This window comes from Podarcis erhardii, assembly GCF_964252035.2.
Source record: "Podarcis erhardii genome assembly, chromosome: 14".
NCBI lineage: Eukaryota > Metazoa > Chordata > Lepidosauria > Squamata > Lacertidae > Podarcis > Podarcis erhardii.
Genome location: NC_138503.1, coordinates 42,004,418 through 42,017,135, shown reverse-complemented (window position 1 = coordinate 42,017,135; position 12,718 = coordinate 42,004,418).

The window sequence follows — 12,718 nt, the reverse complement described above, 5'->3', positions numbered from 1 at the left end:
ATAAATGATTCATTGGAACAACTTCACAAGAAGGTGGATTTTTTGGGACAAAAGGTGAACACCAATACAGAAACTATCCAGAAATTGACACAGGAATCTACTTTGACTTGGCAAACTGCAGAGAAGGCTAGGGAGAAAGCTGTTGCCATTGAACCTAAAGTAACACAATTGGAGAGAGAAAGAGTCCCAGCCTCACACATGCAATTTGATGACCATAAGTTGATGCCTGTTATGATTGAATCTAAAGGAAAACAGACTTTGAGGATCAGAGCCCTGCCTGAACTGAAGAGGGAAGGTTTGATGGACTTTCTTACACAGGAATCTGCTGATTTTGGGGACCTGGTCTTGGGCCAAGAAGAAACTAAAATTGTGAGGGTTTTCAGACTTTACCAGAAGAACTTAGAAGAACAACAGTCAAGAGAGGAAATTTTTAAAGACGTCCTGAAATACCTTTTGGATCTTAGGTTTAACTATGGAGATTTGGTTGCCCTGTCGAGAAGGAATAAAATTATCTTTAGGTGGGAGTTTCCCCGAGATCTACTCTTCAGCCTCAAAGGAAGGAAAACAAAAATAAGATCAGTAGAAGACAAAGCAAAGTTCTTGTATAAGTACGAAGAAGACCCGCAGAAGGGACTTGGAAAAGAGTTAAGAGCATCGGACAGAAGATCACCAGGTTGATGGACTATATGGAATTGGTGGAAAGGACTGGCAGAATCCGAGACCAGGGAGAAGAGACGGTGGAAGAAGATTGGAAAAAAGTTTAAAGACTATTTATAGAAATAATGTAAAATTAATGAGTGTTAGAAAAATGTTGGAATGAAGTTATATGGCTTTAGTAGAAATGTTATAAGGAATTAAGTGTAGATAGATTATTAGAGTATTAAAGGGAAAATAAGGTTAAAATATGTTAAGACAATTATATGACAGAAATAGAGGAAGATGGAAAGGATTTGCTGAAACAATTAATAGAAGTAGAATACGAAAAGGGAGGTGTGAGGAGGTTGATGAAACAAGGGAATGAAAGTTAAGATATTGGTATGGTAAGAAGTGTGCTTTAAATAGTTTTTGTTTGGTTATGTTTAGTTTATTGTGTTAGTGTTGTGTTGTGTATTGTTTATATATTGTATTGTATTGTTTTTTTGTTTTTTTTCTTCTCTTCTTGTTCTTCTTCTTTGTAATGTTTAAAAGCAATAAATATTATTTTTTTAAAAAAAACAAAAACAAATGCCTGCAATGGAAGTGAGGAAATTGCTGTTTCCCACTAAGGCCTTTCACACAAACCAGATGCTGCAACAGCGCTGTAGTTACCCAAGTAAACAACTGCAGTGACTATGTTCTATCTCCAATGTTTAGAAATATATATATTGTAAGAAAATAGTCACGAAATTAAAAGACGCCTGTTTCTTGGGAGAAAAGCAATGACAAACCTAGACAGCATCTTAAAAAGCAGGAACATCACCTTGCCAACAAAAGTCCGTATAGTTAAAGCTATGGTTTTTCCAGTAGTGATGTATGGAAGTGAGTGCTGGACCATAAAGAAGGCTGATCGCCAAAAAATTGATGCTTTTGAATTATGGTGCTGGAGGAGACTCTTGAGAGTCCCGTGGACTGCAAGAAGATCAAACCTCTCCATTCTTAAGGAAATCAGCCCTGAGTGCTCACTGGAAGGACAGATCCTGAAGCTGAGGCTCCAATACTTTGGCCACCACATGAGAAAAGAAGACTCCCTGGAAAAGACCCAGATGTTGAGGGCACAAGGAGAAGGGGACGAGAGAGGACGAGATGGCTGAACAGTGTTCTTGAAGCTACCAGCATGAGTTTGACCAAACTGCGGGAGGCAGTGGAAGACAGGAGTGCCTGGCGTGCTCTGGTCCATGGAGTCACGACGAGTCGGACATGACTAAATGACTAAACGACAACAAACACACACACACACACACACACACACACACACACATTTATATTCAAATTTCCATCCATTTTATTTTATTGTTTTACAGTTATATATTTGTTTTGTTTAACAGGATTTATATAGCACATACACAGAGTGCACATTGCTGTCAGAGTGGAATGGACTTATAAATGTTGAAAATAACTTTTGTTAAAAAAACCAGAAGCTTATCTTTTAGGTATAATTGAGGAAGAGGTGCCCAAAGATAAGAAAAAAGCTATTTGTGTATGCTACCACAGCTGCCCAAATGGTATATGCCTAAAGATGGAAAGAAGTTTCAATGAGACAGATGGAATACACAGAGATGGCGAAACTTGCTGGGAAGAACAAGAGATCAAGATGAGAGACTTTTCTTAACGGTATGGGGAAAATTTGTCAAATATATGAAAACAAATTGTAAATGATAAAAACATTAGCAGAAATGAGCAGTAAGAAATAAAGGGAGTGAAAAGCTAACATTTGTAAATAGGTTTGAATTGGTTATGTAGTAAGATTGTGATATATAATGGGGGGGTTGAAGAAAAAGCAGGTTGAATTTGTTTAGATTTAATTTTTGTTGTTAAAATATTGTAAAATGCAAAAATAAAACTGTAATGGTTCTAGGGGTTGCTCGTGCGTAAATCGTCGCCACGCTTGGCTGAGTTACCTGGGTGAAGCCTTTCTGTCCGGACAGCCACTCACCCGTGGCTGTCTCAATCGCTGGCAGAATCCGTCAGTGGGCATTTCTTGAACTTCTTCCAGCAAAGAAGCTCTTTGACGCCTAGTCTCCGCCTACTCTCCCTGTGCGGAAGCCTTCTGCGCAGGGAGGGTGTGGGCAGCGGAGGACCCGTGCTCTCCCTGCTGGTCTCCAGCGAGGAGTCATGGAGCCACCTCGCCGATTCCCCCATCTGCCCCCCTTCTCCACTAGCGTTACGCTGATTTCCTTCCCCAGAAGATGGGCTGCTTCTCTCCCTCCGGAATCCCTCTGGAGCCCTCCCTCTCCCTCTGGCTCCGATGGCAGTTCCCTGACAAAAACATATATTTTAAAAAATTGATATGTGAACCTGACATGAACCAGAAATAGATTAACCCATCCATTTATTTGCTGTTGCGACCATTATGGTAATTTCAACCATCACTAAAAAAGGAAATATACGTCCTATCCATACTATACAGAATGTGCATAGGTGCACCATTAAAAGACCATAGACTCACAGTGCACGTGGTTGGTTTGCCGCTAGTTACATGCATTGAGTATCCCTTGTTCTAGACAATGGAGTGACTTGTATCGGAAAAATGCTCTTGTATCGGAAAAAGGGGCCCTAGTTTGTTCTCTGGTATTTTCTGGTGCTTGAGCACAAAGGCAAGCTGAGTATAGATTAACTTAGTTGTTCTTTACCAAGGGATAGTTTGCCAGGCTGCGCATGTAACCAGCTGATTGCTGATCATCCATATCAGCCTGCAAATACAATTCTGTATCAGAAACCCAGGAAGTGGAGGAATGATAAAATTCTCATCACTTGGCCAGATGATACAGGAGATTAGATTATCACATGCTTACATACGCAGTCATGTAATGCATAACCACTGGGTAAATGATTGTCTGCATTCGCCCAGTGAGATCAAGATTTCCAGAAATATCACATTCAAACTAAACCTACATCTTGCTGAATACCAACAAACACTTGTATTTCAGTTTCAGCCTAAAGCATATTAGTTAGTCTTAGCCTTTTTCCTTCTGCATTTGAAAGTATTGTAGAAATCAAATATGAGATCAGCTGTGATGAGTGCATATATTATGCTTTGCGGTATTTCAGTTTTCTTTTGTGGCTTTCAGTTGTTGGACTTCTTAGTTATATAAGTATTATTTCTTTGGCTGCCTGGATTACAGCGGATGAGCATTACGATTTAAAATGTATACTGTATTTTTTGCTCTATAAGACTCACTTTTTCCCTCCAAAAAAGTAAGGGGAAATGTGTGTGCGTCTTATGGAGCGAATGCAGGCTGCGCAGGTATCCCAGAAGCCAGAACAGCAAGAGGGATTGTTGCTTTCACTGCGCAGTGATCCCTCTTGCTGTTCTGGCTTCTGGGATTCAGAATATTTTTTTTCTTTGTTTTCCTCCTCCAAAAACTAGGTGCGTCTTGTGGTCTGGTGCGTCTTATAGAGCGAAAAATACGGTAAATTGTAACATTGGACATGCTTATCTCATTCATCCAGGTGATAAGAAATCTTCTAAACCAGGATAGGTAACCTCCACCACATGGACTCACCTTGACCCACCAAGGGTTCCAATTAAAACCACACCCACTTGTCAATCAGGTGACATCACATCAATAGGCTAGCGACATCACTTTGATAGAATGTCCTTCCACTGGCAGGTGAAGACATTTTTTTTACTCCAGTAGGCTTTTGGGGAGCTGGTTTTTTTGTTTTTAAGGAATGGGCTCTTAATAGTGGTTGTTTTGTTTTCTAAGCTATCTGCATTTTAATAGGTATGCTTTTGTATTGTTTTCATCCCAAAGTTAGTATATTTAAAAGGTAAAGGGACCCCTGACCATTAGATCCAGTCGTGGCTGACTCTGGGGTTGTGGTGCTCATCTCACTTTATTGCCGAGGGAGCCGGCGTACAGCTTCCGGGTCATGTGGCCAGCATGACTAAGCCACTTCTGGTGAACCAGAGCAGTGCACGGAAACGCCATTTACCTTCCCGCCAGAGTGGTACCTATTTATCTACTTGCACTTTGACGTGCTTTCGAACTGTTAGGTGGGCAGGAGCAGGGACCAAGCAACGGGAGCTCACCCCGTCACAGGGATTCGAACCGCCGACCTTCTGATCGGCAAGTCCTAGGCTCTGTGGTTTAACCCACAGCACCACCCGTGTCCCTCTAATTTATTTAGTTTATTTAGTGGTGTGCATTTTAGCTGTATTTGTTTTGAGTTTTGTGAGCTGCTTGGATCTGGGAAAAAGACAGGATATAAATAAAACAACAATAATAATGTATTTTGGAATTGTTAAGATTTAGTGTCTGTTTCAAGAGGTACAACTAAGGCCAAGGGCAAAGCAAAGCTCACCTGGTGCCTTTGCCCAGCTTCCTTGAACAGCCTCAGGGACACCCCAGAGCCACCCGAATCCCTTCCTCTTCTAGAGTCAGCTGTAACTTGTGAATAATCACTAGGTAACCACTTTTGTTGCCGTAATCCTGAATCACTTTGAGGACATAAAGCTTCCAACCATAGCTGGCAGATGTGGGGAATGGAATGTGGCTAAGAAACCTGAAGTACTCTTGACTGTAAGAATCGGGCGTGGGGGGGGGGCTGTTAGAATTCCTGCTCTATGATTGCAGTCATGGGATTGTTGTCTATCATATGACTGTATATGTTTCGACTCCACAGAGTGGGAAGTGAGAGACAGGATGTTTGTGTTACTGTGTTCCATGAAGTGAGACTATTGTCTTTTGTTCTTTTTTCCACTTTGCTGTCTGATGCTAGAGAGAGAGGGAGCCATGTTGCAGTGCTCTGTGTGTGTTTATATGTAAATAAAGTAGATTAGCCAAAATGCTGAGTTGCTGAGGTCTGTCACACAAGGTGCGCAAACTCTGCAGATCCCTAAGTGTGCCGGTGTCAGTTGCTGTGATGTTTGGGCTGAAGAAAGCTTATGAAGCTCCCGAACAATCGACCAGGAGGGAGGGAACATGCCAGTCGGGCATGTGTCCCTACCAGGGTCCTACTTGAGTGTGGGCTGAACTCCTGACAGAAACCTAAATACAACTTCATATGGACAGGCCTCCAGAAAGTTGCCCTGAAGAGGCGGGATTCAAATTAAACAAACAGAAAACTAAGGTGTTGGGGAAAAATTTGACAGATACAGAGTCAGAACGGTTTCAGAGAGAAACAGAACTAACCATGGTTAAAAAGGTAAAGTACCTAGGGGTAAACATAACAGCTAAAAATCTGAGTCTATTTAAGGATAACTATGAAAAATGTTGGTCTGAAATTAAGAGAGACTTGGACAGTTGGACAAAACTGAAACTTTCTTTGTTAGGCCGAATTGCTGCTATTAAGATGAATGTATTGCCAAAAATGTTGTTTTTGTTTCAAACACTACAGATTGTGGACAAGACGGAGTGCTTCCGGAAGTGGCAGAAAGATATATCTAAATTTGTCTGGCAGGGCAAAAAGCCCAGAATTAAGTTTAAGATATTAACAGATGCGAAAGAAAGAGGGGGCTTTGCCCTGCCAGACTTAAAGTTGTACTATGAAGCCACAGCTTTCTGCTGGCTAAAAGACTGACTACTTCTCGAAGATACTGATGTATTGGACTTGGAAGGTTTTAACAATGCTTTTGGTTGGCATGCATATTTATGGTATGACAAAGTTAAGATCAATAAGGCCTTTAAGAACCATATTGTCAGGAAGGCAGTGTTCAATGTCTGGACAAAATATAAAGACTTATTGGAAAATAAAACTCCAAGGTGGCTTTCGCCTCTGGAAGCTAAGGCCCGAAAAAGACCCAATATGGAGGCCAAATGGCCAAAATATTGGGAAATATTAGAAAAAGATGGAGACAATTGGAAATTGCAGAGTTTGGAGAAAATGAAGGATAAGGTGCGAGACTGGTTACATTACGCTCAGATTAAAGAAGTTTTTAAAAATGACAAAAAGTTAGGGTTCCAGGTGGAGAAATCGAAGTTAGAAACAGAATTGTTAGAACCAAAGACTGAGGTACTATCTAGAATGTATAACTTGCTGTTAAAATGGAATACACAAGACGAAATGGTTAAATCGGCTATGATAAAGTGGGCGCAGGACATTGGGCATAACATTATGTTTGAGGATTGGGAAAGGTTGTGGACCACTGGGTTGAACTTCACTGCATGTAATGCTCTGAAGGAAAATGTAATGAAAATGATATATAGATGGTACATGACCCCAGTGAAACTTGCCAAAATATACCATTCGTCTGATAATAAATGTTGGAAATGTAAAGAAAATGAAGGAACATTCTTTCACCTCTGGTGGACATGCCCTAGGGTGAAGGCCTTCTGGGAAATGATATATAATGAGCTGAAAAAGGTATTTAAGTATACCTTCACCAAGAAACCAGAGGCCTTCCTTCTGGGCATTGTCGGCCAGAAGGTGTTAAAGAAGGACCGAACATTCTTTATGTATGCAACAAACAGCAGCAAGGATACTTATCGCAAAAAACTGGAAAACTCAAGATCTACCCACACTGGAAGAGTGGCAGATGCAGCTGATGGACTATATGCAACTGGCCGAGATGACTGGCAGAATCCGAGACCTGGGAGAAGAGAAAATGGAGGAAGACTGGAAGAAATTTAAGATGTATCTACAAAAACATTGTAATTTGGTTGAATGTTAAGAAGGATGCTAAATTATAAAAAATTGGCCACCACTAAATTAGATTTAAATTTGATGATAAGTGAGACTAAAGAAAATATAAATTTTTTTTGGAAGAATTGCTAGACTATATTCGAACGAGTGGAGATGAGATTGTAAACAAGTTGATAATTTGTTTGGAAAAAAATTTGTAATGATGTAAATGGGAGCGGGAGACGTGAGGGAGTCCAAAGAAGTGATGAAACTATGTTTGTGACAGAAGTAAGATTGTTTATTATTTGTGCATTTATATTTAAAAATTTTAATAAATATTTATAAAAAAAAAAAAATAGAATGCACATTCACCCAAAAAAAAAAAAAAAAACACAAAAACAGAAAGTTGCCCTGAAGAGATGGTGACCTTCAAGCTGAAAAGCATTCCCCAGTCCTTTTATAAAGCAATGCCAATCCATTACATTAATTTGAAAATTTCATGTCTGGGAAGCGGGGACCCAAAAGATAATTGTAATTAGGAGCCAGATTGAGAAGAGCGGGGGTAACCTTACAAGGATAAACTTTAGTTTTTTCCAGAGTTGCTCCAAGCTAATAGTAACCTTTCTGATGACAGGAATCTCCTGCAAGACATCTGATCACAAATACTTTTACCGTAGCCAGTGAAAAGAACATACCAGGAAAGCAAAAGGCAGCATCTTGTTGGGCCACACCTCCAATTTTGCAAAAGGTAAATGTATTCCATTTAGTCCAGCTGTCATCTGATGGAAAAACAATGTCTAATCAGTTTTGTTGAACAATGTTAACCTCTTCTGTCTTAAAGAAACAGCTTACAGCACACATGTAATCCGCCCCAAACTTTTATCAGCTAGAGTAGGCTTAAACCGAAAGCATAAATCATTGAGTGAGCGAATCTATTGTAAAAGTTGTTCTTACGCTTAGTGCACAAGCCTCGTACTTAGCTTGCCTTAAAAGCATTGAGCTAATGGACAGGTTGATCTGCCTTCAGGCTGGACCCTTGTCCCTGACAGACAGTGATTAATCCTTCATTTGACAAGCACAATCTTCCTTGCCATGACGGGGAGAACCAGTGTCAGAAAATGAGAAAGACATGCTCTATAAAAATCCTTCAAGTTTTCTTTGACGTTCAGCACTATCCTGTATCTCTTGCATGGCCCACTGATTTTCATATGGCTTACTCTCTTGTAAAGTGTACTCTGCATTTCTTGCCAGTTTGTTTTGGGGCCCAATTCAAGCTGCTCACGTTTGTTTTTAAAAAAACCTGCTTGGTTCCAAGTATTGGAAATACTGCCTCCTTCCCTAAAGACCTTCTCAGGTATTTGCATCAGCTGTTTATTTATTATATATATTAGTCAATTATGTTTTCCCTCACTTTTGCATTTTTCTAGTCTTAAATTCAGTTCCCCATATTTTCACATCACTTCACTGTTTTATTTTTCTAGTCATCATGAAGATTCATTGATGAATTTATCCTAATATATATTCTTTTATCTGTCTAATTTGCCTCAAACACACCTTTCCCCCCGCAAAGCAATTTTCTATATTTTGATGCATTTTTGTATGTGACTGTCACATTTCTATACGTTCTACACACACAATGCCCTTGTAAATGCTTTTTGGAAAACATGACTCGGCTGGAAAACTGCAGTGCATAATTCAGAGAGGTGCGAATTGGAAAGGATGGCCGTGTTTCGGTTTGTGTATCGTGGGCATAGGCAAACTTGGCCCTCCAGATGTTTTGGGACTACAATTCCCATCATCCCTCACCACTGGTCCTGTTAGCTAGGGATGGCGGGAGTTGTAGTCCCAAAACATCTGGAGGACTCAGTTTTCCTGTGCCTGGTGTATCGTTTCGGGAACTGTGAATTAGGCAAGTTCGCCTTTAAATGCAAACTGAACCCAATTTCGCCCATCCTCCATTCCCAGTTCACAAATAATTGCTCCTTGTCCCCTGGCAATGAGTCACACCTTTAAGAAAGAGCCTCCACCGCCTGCATTCTCCGCAGTAGATAAGCCCCCTACTCTGTTTCTGCTCAACCTGGGAGGCACGTAGACTAGCTGTGCAATAAACAGACAGAAAACAGAGTCACTTTCTGGCCAGGAATTTCCTTTCAGCGCAGCAGCCTTGCATAACCTTGTCATTTAAACTGCTCCTCTCTACATCTCTTGACCTTTGTACAAGACAATCCCAGCTTGTGAAGTAGAACATTCCCTCTATCAAGGCATGGGCAAGGGGCCAAAGTAGTGGGTAGGGGCACATACCTCTTGGGTGGGGGGTGAGGGGTGTGTCTCAGCAAGCAAAAATCCTCCCCGATGATACATGTCAACTGGCTTGGGATTTATTTATTTTTCAACACGTAGCCACCTGGGCCTTGAACAAATATCACCATGCGTAGTATTCTGCTGGTTCTGACTTTGGCATTAACACCCCCCAGTCCCTCATTCTTCCTCCCCTCTCTGTGCAGTGTGGGAAAGGGCCATGGTTCAGTGCCAGAGCCTCTGTTTCACACTTGGAGATGGTTTTAGGTTCAGTCTCTGCCATCTCCAAGGAGAGATGGGAAAAACTTGAGTCTGTCACCACGGAGAGCTACTATCAGTGCAGGCAGGACTGAGATAGATGAAACTCTGGTTTGGCTCAGCTCCTTAAGGCAGCTCCCTATACACAGTTTTTGGTCAGGCCCTTGATAGATTTGCTGTTCCATCAAATGAAAAGCAAAGACTTTCTGATTCCTGATTTTAGCTCAGGGGTCAGCAACCTTTTTCAGCTGTGGGCCAGTCCACCGTCCCTCAGACCATGTGGTGGGCCGGACTATATTTTGGAGGGGGGGGGAATGAACGGATTCCGATGCCCCACAAATAACCCAGAGATGCATTTTAAATAAAAGCGCACATTCTACTCATGTAAAAAAACCAGGCAGGCCCCACAAATAACCCAGAGATGCATTTTAAATAAAAGAAGAAGAAGAAGAGTTTGGATTTGATATCCCGTTTTATCACTACCCAAAGGAGTCTCAAAGCGGCTAACATTCTCCTTTCCCTTTCTCCCCCACAACAAACACTCTGTGAGGTGAGTGGGGCTGAGAGACTTCAGAGAAGTGTGACTGGCCCAAGGTCACCCAGTAGCTGCATGTGGAGGAGCAGGGAATCGAACCCGGTTCACCAGATTACGAGTCTACTGCTGTTAACCACTACAACACACTGGCTCATTCCACTCATGTAAAAAAAAAAACACTGATTCCCGGACCGTCCGTAGGCCGGATTGAGAAGGTGATTGGGCTGCATCCAGCCCACGGGCCTTAGGTTGCCTACCCCTGTTTTAGCTAAATCATGCTGTCTCCTCTCCATAGCCTTCAAATACTGGAGCCGAGGACCCCAGGACCCCTTCTGCAATTTCCAGTTGTTGCTTTCAATCTGCAAACAGAATATAATTGATTTTATTGTTTCCAACCCATTCACACTGCGTTTCCTTTACATTGAAATGAATGGTGCGGAATGATGTCGTGATAACGTTATCAGTTACGTAAAATTCCACACCAGCAGACAGCGAGGGGAGCAAAATGTGAACTGCAGCAGAATGGAAACAGCCCTGCGTGCGATGGATGTGAGTCAGAATGAAAATTGAAGACTTTTGACAGCCCTGCAAAATTTGCAAAGGTTATTTTGTTTTATTTATTTTTTTACAAACTGTATTGAAAATTCCAAAATCAAAGGTGGTCTTCTAAGACAAATACATGCAGTATTTTTTTCAGGGGGGACGGCTTTTGTCCATTTACTGTATTTATTTCCCCCGATTTGAACTATAAAATGGTGGTTTCCTTGAGTCAAAATGAGAGTACCCCGAAACGTTTTTTAAGGGGGGAAAAAGCACTGAATACATGTACGTGTCCTTTCTGTCTCCATTGCAGAAATTATGAAGAAATTATCTGAACGCCTTAGATTGAAGTATATCCCGTGGATGTGAGCTGAATTTGTACTGCAGAATAATTTCCCAAGTTTTTTTTTATTTTTTTAAAATGATATTTTATTAAATTTTAACAATGAAAAAGTTATAAGACAAGAAATAAGAAAAACACAAGAAAAATACAAAACACAGAAATAGAGGTACAAAAAAAGCAAACATTTAACATAGAAAAAAGGGGAAAAAAGATAAAAATCCTTCTTTTTGTTTTCTCACTTATCATTAACTTATTTTCCTGACTTCCTCACACCTCCCAAAATAATTTCCCAAGTTTTAATGCCATGTGAATGACTGCGTATGATGACTGCTAATTTATATGTCTGTTTATAATTTAATGTGGCTGTTGTTGTTTTAACAAAGGGGAGAGAAATGAGTAGGCGCTCTGAGGCTCGGCTCAAAAGAGCCAGGTCTCCGGTCTCTTGGGTTACTCCCTAACAACGCCCCCGCAGCCACCCCCTCATTGGGAAATAACTCACACAAGGACACAGATATTAAGTTTATGTTATTGGGCAAATTTGGCCACAGCTTTCTTGAATTACAGAATGTGAGCGGTTTTGGCTTAGGCATTGATTGGACCCGACTATATCTGACTCCTGCCCACTGCGCAGGAAGTCAGGTAAGGGTAAACCACCGGTAGGGAGGAGCCCTGTCAATGCAAACCAACTCAAGCTCCCCCTGGTGTCCCCATCGGGGTCGTGTCAAGGCCCTAGCCCCCGACCGGGCTTTGGACAAGATCTACACCCCCAGATTCCTCTAACGGAATGCCCTTAAGCATGGAGGGGCAGGTGATAGCCACACCTCCCCTCCCCAGCACAAGGTCAAACAATGCCGAACCGCAACCCTAACAAAGCTGTGATGATTGCTACGAGGTAGGCGAAAACCAAGTGGCCAGTGCCAATTTGCCAAGTGGAAAAAATTCCTACCAGGCCCCTCGGACAACCAAGGTGACCAACCGAAGTCCATAGCAAGGCCAGTGCCTAACCTGCAAATAGGGAGGGAGGGCGGGTGATTGAGGAAGCAAGCCAAGAGGAAGTCCTCTGGCTCGCCCCTTGGTTTATTATTTTTTTTATAATAATATTTATTAGATTTATAAAACAAAGATCCACATACATAACAACATGATCTTTCTCATTCACCACGTTTCATTCTCATCTTTGGACCTCCTCACATCTCTTGTTCCTGCTTTCTAAACACATAGATTTTTCTAGCAAATTATTCGCTAAGTTCAGTTTATATCATGTAATTATCCCATATTAAGTCTCAAATCTTAGAGTTTAAATCATTCCTAATTCTAAAGTATTATTCATCCAAAATTTATCTTTTCTTTCAATCACATTCAAATTTATGTTCCTTGTTACTAATTTGTTGGAACCATCTTATTACAGATCTTACATCTTTCTTAACATTCATACAATTTACAGTATTTTTGTAGATAATCCTTAAATTTCTTCCAGTCCT